Source organism: Dermacentor andersoni, chromosome 1 (assembly GCF_023375885.2).
Source record: "Dermacentor andersoni chromosome 1, qqDerAnde1_hic_scaffold, whole genome shotgun sequence".
Lineage (NCBI taxonomy): Eukaryota > Metazoa > Arthropoda > Arachnida > Ixodida > Ixodidae > Dermacentor > Dermacentor andersoni.
In genome coordinates this window covers 8,798,075-8,812,597 of record NC_092814.1, presented here as the reverse complement: position 1 = coordinate 8,812,597, position 14,523 = coordinate 8,798,075, and the positions used below count along the sequence as shown (strand labels likewise).

The 14,523-nt window shown below is 45.5% G+C and overlaps 1 long non-coding RNA gene across 2 annotated transcripts; it reads left to right on the top strand.

Moving 5' to 3' along the window:
- The first annotated feature begins 5,473 nt into the window (after positions 1-5,473).
- Positions 5,474-7,799, top strand: LOC126544224 (uncharacterized). 2 transcript variants are annotated; one of them, XR_011892131.1, is made up of 3 exons: positions 5,474-5,692; positions 5,819-6,649; positions 7,451-7,799. It is a non-coding gene; the product is annotated as an uncharacterized lncRNA (long non-coding RNA). The 2 variants fall into 2 exon arrangements; XR_011892130.1 differs by having other exon boundaries at positions 5,766-6,649.
- The last annotated feature ends 6,724 nt before the right edge of the window (positions 7,800-14,523 follow it).

Here is a 14,523-nt window from a genome sequence, read left to right as displayed (position 1 = left end):
TATCCGAGCCCAAGATGAGAAATTCAGAAACGCACCCAAGGCAGCACCACAAAAGCACTTGCATGCGGAAGAATTAACATGGATGCATACGCTATAGTGCGTCGCAACAAATGTACAGTTTAATTGTAATATTTTTTAATCAGTATAGTTTTACCTATACAGCTTTGCCTAATATAATTATAAGTTTCTGGCTGAAAACATGTAACGGCTTACATTAGGCAATATTATATAGGTTTCTTTTTTCTTGTCCATCAATTGCTGCTGTGAACTTTATACATTTTCACGTATAGCGCTTTCATATATCGCTCTTGCGCAAGAGGAAGGGCCTTCTCGACAATGGCACCACTTCCCAAATGGCAGACTGCGCGCTGCATGCAGGCGGTCACGTAACCTATAGCTCTCATATAAAACAAAGCTTCGTCATTACATTATATGACTCATGCATGTACTGCCTCAGTATACGAAATCGCATCCGTCGGAAGTCTCATTGTGGATATTTTATATATGAACGTCCGGTAGATATCCCGCAATTCTTCTAGCTGGCACATATATGAAAAAAAAAAAAAGACTGTCGTTTGACGTGATCGAACTTTCGGTTTCCGCGTTCGAATATACATGTTTTCTGGTTTTTATATGGGGCTATGATGCACTTACGTGACAAATCGAGACCACCGATCGTCCGAAACGACGTCTAATTGATAAAGACATATACCATAATGCATAAACGAGGTTTACGCCTAAATGAGTATTTGTAATTAATGACATAATGTAGCGAATGGGTACAACCACACACAGAGACACGTAGCTGGAGTGCCTGAATGCTGGTGTAAGTTGACCATTGAAATAATGAAATAACATTACCATAAAAGGAGGTGTTCTTTACTTGCTGCTACCAGCGTGAGCCAGAGAAGAGGCGACACACGAAAGATACGCACTTAATATTTGCACAAATATAGCGCGTTTTTTCCATTAAATTTCGAGCCTTCGAACGCGCCTCGCATTATATTCGGGTTCGTGACAGGAACATAACGTGTGCTATTTTTCTTTTACTTTATCTAACGCTGACATTTCACCGTGCGCAAAAGCGCGCGAGCTGGGAGTTCTCACTGTTCATTTCGCGCCGCCTTTATCCTCCCGGTTTAAAACGCTCTTAGTGCCGCATCAATATGGTTACGGCGTATTAATCGAAACCTTGTGCAAGACGATCGGCGGTGATGTGCAGGCGCGCCAAGCGAGCGGCCTTCGAAGTCGCCCGGAGAATCGTCGCACAGTGCCTTCGCCGTATTCGATTCTATTACGGGTATACTTCTGAAGTGCTGCCTGCCGAATAACTTTGGTCGCATGAGGGGCAGAAACCGTCATCGCTGACGGTAACAAAGAAGTCAGCAGTAACAACGAGTAATTGTGCATGCACTCGTCCTTTCACGGCACTTTGCGACGGCAGTTCGCAGTAACGAGGAATAAATTGCGCCTTGCGAGCACCCGCTTTTATGCGTCGTTTCCTGTTTCCTTGCGGCATCACTTCGTGTAATATATATATATATATATATATATATATATATAGTTCTTTTTGTGAGACCGAAAGTCCCCTCTCACGTTATATTAGTGGTCGCGTCATATTGTGCATATACGCTAAGCGTTTAATTTGTTTTTTAGTGACGTGCCACAAGGGACCATGCACACTGTCCGACAGCCGCTGAGCCAATTCGTATATTTAAGAAGCTGTGTTGATGCAGCTTAGTCTTACAGAGGCCGCCAAATTTAATGTCTTGTCATCGGTCACAAGAAAAGCGAGCATAATAAAGTAACGTGGCACGAAAGGTCTTCACGAGTGGTTCAGGCAGAACAACACTTTGAAATTGAGCCTTCAGGACATGCGTTCACACGCGCCAGTGCGTTCCGACAGGCTGCGCAATGCTTTGAAGAAGTGAGAGGCAGCAATTTTTTGTTGTTGTTGCTTTTGCGTAACAAATGTTGACGGACGAATATATATAATGACGGAATATATACCAGCTATACAAAAGCGATGACGGCGGTTCATCACACGGGGAAAAACAGCAAGCATCACATACAGACGTTAGTGACAGTTCATCTGGCAGTTAGATCAGCTTCCGAGTAAAGGATGGTTCTATGTTTCATTCTGGACTGATCGAACTCTAGTAATTAGAGTGAATAATGAAATAAGAATCAAATTTATTTTCGCCATATATGCGGGTGCGCATGCAACGAGCACTATTATGAGAGCAAGAGTACGTGGAGACCAGTGTGCAAGTCGCAAGAAGAAGACATATGGCGTAAGTATTACATTTGCTTTACCAAAAAGCACAAGATTTCAATACTTCAAAAACGGATATGTTTGCAACACTATTGTATCGTTCATTGTTGCTTTCTTCTTTTGTAGTTAAACTATCGAGAAAATAACTATTTAATGGGGAACAAAATTTAATCAAGTGAATATTGCATTAGACAGTTCTCGTAATAGTCATCTGAACTGCGGAAAGAGTCAAGCAAAATTGTTCGCGAACGGCGTGTTAATTCGTTAATTAAATGTTTAATTTACTTCCTCAAAGCATACAAGATGTGAAAACGAAATATGGTCTTAGAAAGGCTCTTAGACACATTAATGCGTGATGGGAAGCCTGTCATGTGTAGTTTTTTTTTCTCACTGTTGTCGTGTTACTGATGGCTCTGTCGCTGTGTGCCAGGCACTGCCGTTCAAGCCTACTGCGGCTTTGGCAGGCCCGATTCTTCCACTGTATGATTCTCAAGTCATCAATAAAGTATTATTATTATTAATTGTAAACGGCCCTGTCGCAGCACAGCAAAAATCGTCCAACGATCTAAGCGCAGGCGACTCGTGGACTGTACAGTGCTAGGAAACATTTCAGTTAGATGTTTTCACTGGGGAGGGTGACAGAAGCGATTATACGAAGCCGAATTGTGAAGAGATGTCAAAATCTACAATTTTTGTAGCTATTGTCGATTCGTCTAAGAATAATTAGAGCTGCATGCCAATCAATGTAAATCATAAAATGGAGCATTTCTGCTGTCGACGTGGATTTGATTGGGAAGAACTAGAGTTAGATCAAATTCTTCCAATTTTTGCTCAATGAACTAATGACGTTCAACAATCAAGCAGTTAAGAATTAATAAATTCATGGTATATCATGAGTGTTTTTTCAAGCGCCGTCTCCTGTGAAGCATATCTACCATTTTTGTGCAAAGCTCCCTGGAAAGCGTATTGACTGTGTATGCATTGTAATGATTGGGGGTTCAATCCCATCGCTCGTGATCCGTTGTCAAGATTGGAGTCGGGCATGAATTAGAAGGTAGCTGGCCCATGCCGTCGTCCAACTTATCCACGCTGAGGACGTTGATGAAGGGAATGACTGCTTCTCATCGAGTACGAGGAATATGGGTTTATTTACAGTATTTATATCAGTCTAACATGACTGTTTGAGAAAGTACATCAGTCTAACTTGACTGCTTGATAGAGAGTGACCTGAGCAGCCGCACAACAGCGGTTTTTAAACACTCGGTCCTCTCCCGATACAAGGTGACGCGAACATTCGTTCAGTCATTTTAAACAGGTCGCCTCTCTCCGGGACGGGTTACACACACACACGCATACACACCGGTGCGATGGTCCGGAGCCGACGTCAGAGGGGCTTCGTAGAACTCGGAGCCGTTCCGGGTAGCGCGTTGTCTTGCGTCTTGGTCGGTGCGTGGGAAGGAGCCTGCGTCGGCGTTCCCGCGTCAACTCCCCCACCCGTAGCAGATCAGGTCGGCGTTGTGCTGTTGCGCACAAAGCCTGCTTCGTCGAACTCCTTCAGTCACAACGGCGACGAGGCTAGAGCGTAACGGTGACGGTTTCAGCACAAAGCCTGCTTCGTCGAACGCATCCTAGCTGAGGCGACAGAGAGTGGAGGATGCGCGTATTGTTCATGACACAAAGTCGACTTAGTCACGCCGTGGCTAGAGGTTGGCGGCGACGCTCCCGGAATGTTGCCTCCACAGTAGCAACTGGGTGGCAAAACTTGCACTGCAGCTGGCCGTTCTTAACAGCATGCACGCATATATCGAACTTCGTGTACATATAGACATGATGCTTTGACGACAAATATTTATTAAAATTCAAATTATTTATTTCAGCCTTGAAAAGCATACGCGTGCACAGATAGCGGAGGCGCAGAAAAAGCTGTCAGATACAGATTGACAAAGCCGCAGCCCCCTTTCGCTTGGCAGAGCCTTTACAGCGAGACCTTTAAAACAAAGATAATTGCACACGGTAATAACAGGTATACGATAATGAGCAAGTACAAAAGGAAACAAAACAAGATCATACAATATTTAGACAATACTCCCAAAAAAGAAAACGGAACCTACACGCTAGCGTACATAGCACCCAAAGTACTGTTCGACGCATTGAAGAGGTCAAAATTATTGTATACATAAGCTATATACATATTCGTATAGAGCTACCAATCCCTGCAAAATATATAACGCAGATTTTCATACACAGACGCATGCACGCACCCAACATACACACCAAAAGGAAACGGCGACGGGCTCACAGGAGGCGCCTGAAAAAAAAAGGAAAAGACCTGGGGAACAGCGGTAGTCTTGCGCGGTCGCATCTTCCTCTCCCAGAAGGAATGAAGAGGTTCTTGGAAAGCAGCATCAGCTCCCACCAGCGAGGACGGGGCGAGAAAGCGAAGCGGGGCTTTCTTTGGTATCTATTTTTTCTTCGTCAAGCGGCTTTTATGCGTTGCATATTGCAATCACTCAGTTCAGCCCTTGGGCGCGGCCGGGCAGCCACCATTGGGGGTATGAGCCATCATAGTGGCTCATACCCCTACACTAGAGTTTTATGCGTTGCATATTGCAATCACTCAGTTCAGCCCTTGGGCGCGGCCGGGCAACCACCATTGACCTTTAGCGCAACCACGTGACTTGACGTCACGACAGCCGGAGGAAAAGCTGGGCCCCAACTCGCGCGCAATATGCAACGCATTCTTGGCTTAACCAAGCTAAGCCTGGCCATTTTTCTTCGTCAAGCGTCAAGCGCAACGCCGCCTGCTCGCAGGGGCGCAGGCGAGTTCCCGCCAAATGGCGCGGAGGCGCAAGCAGGGGCGCGAGTTGCCGCCAAATGCTAGCTCTGGACGCCAGCTCGTTCCGCGTCTCTTGGTAGACTAGTTGGCGCATTTCTGTTATCATGGACGGCGCATATAAACGCAAACTACACAAAAGTGACATGGACAAGAACAGCGCAAGCCCTTTCCATGCAGTGGAGCCGCCGTATCTCGCCGTTCAAGATATGCGTACTCGTAAGTGGCATTTTAATTTCATGTTGTGTAATGCATGAATGTCTTTTTCAAGTGAACAAAACTCGCTTTGTATTGCGTAAATGGTTTTGCAACGTATGATAAAGTCCTTGTTTTTTGTGTTTATTTTTTCTGACAGGAAGAAAAACAAAAGAGGCTTTATATGAGAACGGATCAAGCGTTCGAGAGTTGGGACAGGGAAATGTGAGACGTACTTTCATGTATATATTTCTAATATTATTTTTTCGTCTTGTATTTTCCTTAATTTTTCTCTAGGAAACACTGGAACGACACTGCTTAAATTGTAGCACAGTGTGCGAATGACCTGCTACGCTCGGAACTGTTATCACCATTCGGGAAGAAATCAGGTAAGACGCTTGTCTGGTTGTCATTGCGGAAAAGTCATAATTAATTAGAAGTTGCTTTCGTTCCTTCCCACAGATGAAAAAACAAAACTGTAAATACCTGTACGATATACGTCTGGTGCATTGCAGGTAAGAATGGATTGTGTGTGGCGCTTCACCGCATGTGGACTAGAGTAGATCTAGGAACATCAGACAAGAAGACAGTTATGTGAAACCCTGCGGATAGCCCATATGTAAGTTGTTCCTCAATTTTTCTGTTGCATTTTCGTAGTTTACGTGTAATACTTTGTCACCGCGGTCTCGACGTTATGTATACCTATACATTTGTCTCGTGGCAGTCTGCGTGCTATTTTGTTTGTGCAACTATGTGTTGCATTCAATTATCGCGCTGCCTGGATGTTTTTTTTTTTGCAATGATATTCTGAGCCAAGTCAGTAAATCTATCCTTCCTGTCCTCATGTTTCCTTGGTCGGTTCTCAAGCATATCTTAGAGGAATACTTAGCTTCAGATTCCCGCATGGAACAGATGGTGAGTGGCATGCTGTGTTTTCTTTTTAGAGAAACTATCTATTCATGTTTAATTTTTGGTTTATTTTCATTTTGCCATTCATACAATACCGCAGCCATATGCCGTTCTGTCATAGAACGTTGTTTCTAGATATATTTGTTTTATGTGGTTAAAACATTTAAAACGAGAGCGATCATATTTCTTATCCTGACCATTACTTTTTACAGACCGCGATAACCACGTATTTGGATGTCTGGTTTAACTCTACATGCGCTGGTTCGTGCAGGTGAACTTTTTTTCCAGATACGGAGGAACGGACACCGGTCATGCCGTGCGCACTCTTCTGCAGGGCATACTTACAAATGAAGCTGCACTGCAGTTCAGCTGGAAAGGGTCGCAGGGGAGGAAGCACGCCTTCGTGAAGCTCACGGCCATCACGAATCTCATTCTAAGTTAGAAAGATGGCATAACAATCAGCTTTCTTGTGCACGTAGCGAACATCGGTACCAACTGCATGCTTCGTTTTTTTTCTTCATTCAAACAAGCTGCTGCTTATTGCATCTTGCTGCGTCCAGTATTAGCACTTTCTTTGATAAAATAATGCCGTAATAAGTGAGTTCTACTTGCGGCGTCCATATTTTGTCACTGCTTTTGAGGAGTTTGTTTTGCTTCACCATATATGCTGTATATGCTGTTTCTACTTTAACCCATGTATGCTAACTGTTTTCTGCAAAACAGACATATCACCGTTGCCATCATGTCAGCAAGTATATGTATCATATGCCATAAACTTCCCCTCTTGCCTCTCCAGACATTTATCTATTCACCTCCTTGCGCCGCTTCGCGCTCCGGCGCGTTCTTTGACTCAGCGTTTCAACTTGGCTGTTTCATGCAGTGCTCACGGGAAGCAACAAAACCGATCGTGGTGTAAAAAGCCGCGCTACCAATAGACAGTAGCCACTGTGTATGCGAGTTTTGTTATGGTTCCGTGTTGAGTTCCCCCTATTGCTAACGACATATAAATTACCAACTATCCGGTACTTACACGATTTGTGTCGTCTAGCCACTCTTCCTGACAGATTCGATCCTGATTTGCACGTCCCTAATATTGCTTTGTTATCGTTTCTTTAATGTTTCGTGAATATCTGGCTTATGATCTTTTTGATTGTTTCACTTAATTCTTCAAATGGAATGCGACTAACCAACTGAACTATAAAGCGGGGGCAGCTTTCTTATGTGTCGCTTTATTGCAGCATCTGTGAGGAGCACCTTCCCAGGCGCTTCACTGGCATCAGTGGCAGGAGTCACGAAACGTTGCCCATGAAACACGCAAGGAGCTATTTGATGTCTAAAAGATGTCTTGAACGGCTAATTCAAAAGCCTAGTAGCTGTCTTGATCAAGACATTTTGTAGCCATGGACGTCTAGAAGTACTTCAGTAAGCCCTGCTAACATTACGCTAAAAGTTGGCTAATAGACAGGTTGACAAGAACAACTCAAGACTTTTATTAGACATTCCCTCAAATTTTTGCGGCAGCTGTTACAGTAACACGACGTTTGCCCACAGTCACAATTTATTTTGAACGAGGCATGACCATCAGAAAAAAAACTTATATTGTCAGATAGAGTGATGCACAGGTAGTTTTTCCAGATGTGAACCATAGGAATAGTGTAGTACACAGCCTCATTGGTCAAGTAGTGCTTTTGAATTAGACCAATCAATTGAATGTCACCTGTCAGAATTATTTTGGAAATAAAACAATATCTGTATTGTATGCTGAATCATTCCAATGTTCGCCCATTGACATAAACAAGAACATCTCTGCATGAAACACATCATTATTGACAAAACTTCGCCCTGCTGGGTCTCCACCAAATTGAAATAGTTTCTAGCAAAGAAAAATTTTGTCAGTGACGCTGCAGTTCAGGCAAAATTAGGTCCTGGTTTCAGCTACAGGGGGCACAATAGCCTTACACCAGTATATGAAATAGAACGCTGTGCTGCAATGAGTTAATAAATAAACGATAGTACACATCTGGAAAAATACTCTGCGAACCACTCTAACTAGCAATATAAATATATTTTTCTCTGATGTCCATGCTTCATTTAAAAGTAAATTGTAACTTACTTTGTGGGTGCCTCTTGTAAGGTAACGCCACATGCTTGCACGGCATCACACAGAACTAATGGCCAGTGCTTCGATACACCATCTATTAGCGAATGCCTTGCGCATTGCATGTTACCGGAACTGAAAGATAAATCATAATATGTTATTTTTTTTCATACACTGTACGATGAGTTTTTTCATGCATAAAAGATGACTGCAAGCGAAAATGCAGCAAGACATCTACTTCACACCATGTCACATACTCATACTTTCTTACCTAATAAATTAGAAAAGATGCAAAAGTGTAATTAACAAGAGTGACAAATAGCAGCAAAGGTGATCATGCGTGAATCTTGAAGATGATTGCCGCCACTGCCAGAGCAGGCCAGCCTTCGTAGGAGAGCACTTGCTGCCCACAAAAGCTTGCTGGTTCTTGTAGACATAGGCAAGCAATACCTGCACAGAAGAAGGAAAAAAAGGCGAGGGAGGAAATGGGAATATTGAAATTGGAACTTCACTTAGCAATATGTGCTAAGAAGTTTGGCTCACATTAAAAATAAATTTAAGCACTCCTTTCTCTTAAATTACGGGTATGTATGTGATGATGTTTAAGATGACTAGTATATTTCCTGGCATATAGTCATTAAATTGCATAGCAGAGTCAAATTCAGCCTTTAAATATATATGGTGTCTTGTGGCTGAAAAGCCACTTATCAACCTGCCAAACAAGTCTGAGAAGCTTCCTGCAAAATATAATCGGTTTAAAAGAGTAATCCACTCTGCAGGTAAATGATGTACTAACTTAATTAAAAAGTTAAAATAGCATGTTATATTGTTGAACTAAAAGCAAGTTTGGCATTTTGCACTACCTAGAGGTTGCCTTTCTTTCAAACTTAAACAGGACACAGTACAGAGTAAGCAGGTAGCATGCAAAGGAGGACTGGTGATAAAGTAGGGTTCCAAAGCAAGACTCCTAGCTGGATCAATCACTTTTGTTGATATATTTTCATGTGACCCTAATTGGCTTAGGGCAATACCTCACACAAATGACGCATTACCTTGGATGATGAGTCATACAAAATTGAAAGTATCTCATGATGTGATCAAACGATAACATTGCCCACTGTCATGGAAGTGTTAACATGCTGCTCGCGCGAGAAAGTGATAAGTGGTTCGTATAGGTAGCAAATTCATCAGTGCATCTATAGCCTCAGGTAATTCTGAGCATCTATGTTGACTCGCAATTGAGAAGCCACTGCACACAAAAAGGTGTATTCAAGTAATGGTCCATGCTGAATAATTGCCCACCTAGTGAAAAGGCAAATGTGGCAGGCTACTGGGCTAGGGCAAATAGATTGCTAAATTCTGATAACACCTTCAATGATATTATTGAAATAGGTGATAAAAACAGCACAGGTAAAATTATAGTTATGAGAAATTTTTAAAAGCACCTCTCAAGCTGCTGGAACCCTCAGCATCATGCTCTACACGCACATATGTTGCAACACAATCTATCTCAGACGCAGGCGCCTCCACACATCACTGTGTGATCTCCTCACAATAAGGTTAAAAAATAGTCTGGCACAAGCTACCTGATGTGATTCATTTTGCAAGCGCCAGCCAAGTGCTGACGGTGGTATAGCGAAATTGAAGTTTATTCTTGTATGGAAGCCTCGGCCCATGTTTTATCAGTTCTAGCGGCAAAGCACACCTTTTACAGCCCACATAAATCTTAAATTAGACTGCTTGCTGATGCTGTACAGTAAATTCCTGTAAAGAAACTAAATCACACAGAAAACATTTAGAATGCCGGACTAATCAAATACTGGCTTGAATACATTTGTGCATTATGGAAGCAAGGTGTAATGTACACTGTTGTAGCAAATTTTTACTCGTGTATGGAATACTTGTATGACAACAGTTAATTTTTGAGTTCTTACATAGCAACGACTACCTGCAGGTAAATTTTGTAAGGCTTAGGGAAACTTATTAGTAGAACTGTGTATGTACATTGGCACTGAGAAATTGGTTATAATAGTGGCAACTTATAATGAACCAACGCAAAAAAATGCCCGTTTGTGAGACACCAATTAGCTATTTTACCACGAAGCGCTCCTTGGCCTTAACCCGTATAAAAAGCACTGGGAGGACCTGAAGGTACAGTACATTGGCTTACACTGATCATGATGAGGTCCCGTCCTCCAGCTAGCGCCAAGGTACAAGGAGGATGTCCAGCCGTCTATAGAGTGAAAGGAACAAAATAAGTGAGCATCAAGTCAGTTGAAAAGCAGATTTGCAATTACAAATAAGGCGATCCAGTCATAGTCATTCATTAATAAATGCCAAGCTGTCGTGATTTCACTCCCAGATGAACATAGAGTTTCTCACTGTTGTGTCGGCAGCGGCAGGCAAGCGGGGGGCCCCGACGGGCGAACGCGCGGCTAGCGCCGGCGCAGTGAAGGAGACACGGAGCTAACTGCTCCCGATGAAAACCGGAACGAAGACCGAGCCGACCCGCGGCCGTTTATTCTTATAAAGGCTTCACACGCTAGATGACACCTCCCGATTGGTCCAAGCTTGTCACATGACAGAAGGGGGGTGCGCTATCTAGCTAAACAACTACAAAACATACATGTACGATGACACAGAGATCTGACAGGGGGCGACACTATACTACATCATCCCCCCCTGGAAACAAAGCAAGCATACAGTGAAACGCGCACACAAGGCGCGCACTTAAGTCCAAAGGCAATTTCAGTTCGTTCCCCCCCACGTTCACACACGCGCACCAGTCGCACACAAAGCACGCACTTAAGTCCACAACAATTTCAGTCCGTCCCTGCCCAAGTTCACATACACGTGCACCAGTCTTGGGCACCAAAACACAGGCAGTCACTCAAACAAAGTCTGACAAGGAACACGGCACAACACTCACTGCACCGCAACAAGGAGCACATTTTATACCTGTGTTAATGAAACATGTGGACTGTCTCCTAAATGTCACAACAAGGCCCCTAGCCGTGGCATTTCGAAGACGGAAATACGCTCTACACTACATAAACAAAATCATCGAGCCACGGAGGCTGTTTTCTGTCACGATGAGGACGCGTGCGTACCTCAGAAGAACGTTGGGGGTTGCGACGCGTATCGGTCGACTTTAATGACCCAGTCGTCCCACTACTATTTCCCTCCCCCTGGTTGGACAATTTAATGTGGTTAGCGCTCAAAGCTGGAGAGGGTTGCCCAGGAAGCTCCTCTCGAAGTCCCAACAAGTCCTGGGAGGCTACCGATTCCCCCACGGAATCAGAGACGACTGCTGACTGTGCAGACTCGGAAGTGATACAGCCAGACGAACTACTTAACTGATGCCTATGAAAGGACGATGTCACTACAGACGAGTCATCGGAATGACTATCCAGGTTTGAATACGAGTACAAAAAATCTTTATCACTTGTACACAATGTACTACCTGCTGGATCCTTCATCACTACGGTTAACTTAGACACATGCCACGTCTTCCCATCACTGAGTAGAAAAGTAGATGGTCCTATCTGGGCCTTGACTTTACGAGGTTTACTGTACTTAAAGAATCCTTTCCTGTTAAATCTTGTTCTGACGGTGTCTCCCACCTTGACACGAGTTGCCTGAGCACCTCTACGTTTGTCTACGTACTGTTTAGTCTGCGACTGTTTCTGCAAGACCCTTTCTTGAACTTGAGGCACAAGACTGTCCTGTTCTCGTAGATCTACACAGAGCCGCATGGTTCCATCCTTCTTGCGCACCACCACGACTGGAGACACCCACTCAGTAGCCTCGACGCGCTCGATGACGTCGCAGTCCTCGAGACGTCGCAATTCATGTGTGACCTGGTCACGGAGAGCCAGGGGTAGTCGGCGCAACTTTGAAGATACTGGTTTCGCATCTTGCTGCCGATGAATTCGGTGCACAAAGTTGTTGACGAGGCCCAACTCGTCACTGGAAAGGTGATCAAAACCCGGAGGCACACCTGTGGGGCTCTGTACTGAAGGAAGCGATGGTAGACATGTCAGCGACGTACCGTCGATCTGTATGCCCAAGCGTTGGATGGCGTCTAAACCCAGCAGTGATGTTCCTGTAGTCGTTACGTGGAACGTGACTGAGCATGACCTTTGGAAAAACTGGACAGTGGCTTGAAACAGGCCTTGAATGTCGATGCATTGCTTGGAGAAATTTTTCAAGTCCACTGTTTGTGACAGTCTGTGCTGTCGACCAAAGTGCTTTCCAAAATCTTCGACCGTCATCATTGATACAGACGCTCCCGTATCCACCGGCAGTCGCATGGAGACGCTGTTCACTACGACCGGAACTTGTAAATCATTTTTAGCTTCCAAAGTGCTCACCGTCAAGACAGACGCGGGCGGCTGTCCTGCGGAAGTTGAAGACCGCGTCTCTGCGGAAGAGACGTGCTGAACAGTACGGGTTTTTCGGCATACTGATGCAAACCTGTCAAACCTGTCGTTCGCGGGGGCTGAGACCTTTGTCAGGCTTTATGCCTTTAGCCTCAGTCTACCCTCGTTTGAATGAACGAGAAATAAAATTCAAATTCAAATTCAAATTCAAAAATGGCCCAACGTGTGGCAGGCGTTGCACCGCCGGTTTCTTGCTGGACAATTCCTGTACGTTGCAATATGTTTCGTGCTGCCACACCGATCGCATGCACCACGGTTCCCGGAGGAGCCATGTGCGAAATGTCGGTCGTCTCGGCGGCTTCTCGGAAGAAGTCGGTCGTCTTGGCGGCTCCTCGGAAGAAGTCGGCCATCTTGGCCCGTCGACGGAACGCCAAGTTGAGATGCCTCGATTCTTCGTACATTTTCGGAGCCGAACGCGCGGTTCGCTCGATGCAAGGCTTCTAACGAGCGTCCAATTTCTTCTGCCTTGTCCAGGGACAGGGTTTCGCCATGAGCCAGCAACTTTTCGCGAACGCTGACGTTCGCTACCCCATGTATAATTTGGTCTCGGACGCGTTCGTTGTAGGTTGTGCCGAAGTTGCACTGTATCGCCTTCTCCTTCAATGCGGTCACGAATTCCAGGAATCCTTCTCCCTCGAACTGCTTTCGACTGGTGAATTCGTGCCGTTCCGCCAGGACATTTGTTGACGCGGCGAACAGCCGGTCAAGCCGCTGCAAGAGTCTCGGAAACTCTGACGCTGGCGGGACCGCATCACTTGACGTTGAAGCTGCGCCGGTCGACTGCCTTGCTGCTTCGCTTGAAGCTGACGCTGCGCTGGTTAACTGTCTTGCTGCTTCCTGCTCCTCGTCTGCAAAGTACTTCCGTTGTCCCTCACGCCCGAGAGCGCTGACGAGCGCGGACGCTCGTCGCGCGTCCGTCCAGTCGCCACCGCCGGCCGCTTCGAGGTGGGCCTGAAAAATTTTTTTCCAGCGATACCAAGGGATTAACGGTGGGCCGGGCACTTCAAGAAAAACGGGAAGGTTCGCCGTAAAAGCCATGCCGGGTAGCGTGCAGGAGACAGTGCAGGAGGCAAGCCGGAGCTCGCCGCAGGAATGGGCAATTGAGGAAGAACCAAGGGGGCGAGAAGGCCTAGGCTCGGAAGGCTCGCGACGCCGAGTGCGTCGGCGGCGTTTGCAGGCCGTGCCGACACGTAAAGGACGCTTCACTTACGAAGCTCGTTGGTTTCCCTGGGCTTCGGTCGGAACCGCTGCGGGAATCCCATCCTCGTCGCCAAAAGATGTTGTGTCGGCAGCGGCAGGCAAGCGGGGGGCCCCGACGGGCGAACGGGCGAACGCGCGGCTAGCGCCGGCGCAGTGAAGGAGACACGGAGCTAACTGCTCCCGATGAAAACCGGAACGAAGACCGAGCCGACCCGCGGCCGTTTATTCTTATAAAGGCTTCACACGCTAGATGACACCTCCCGATTGGTTCAAGCTTGTCACATGACAGAAGGGGGGTGCGCCATCTAGCTAAACAACTACAAAACATACATGTACGATGACACAGAGATCTGACAGGGGGCGACACTATACTACACTCACTATAACATCTAGAGGGTAATCTGGCGCCACCGTCTATGGGAGTTTCTTAAGGGGCACGGAGGAAGGAAACTAAGGAGAGGCCCTACCCCCTCCGCGCGCTAGGAGAAAAGTGTGGCGGAAATGACGTAGTAGGTTCTCACTTTTTTGCTGCTTTTTTATTTTTTTTTTTGTTGTATGGCCACGCCTTTTG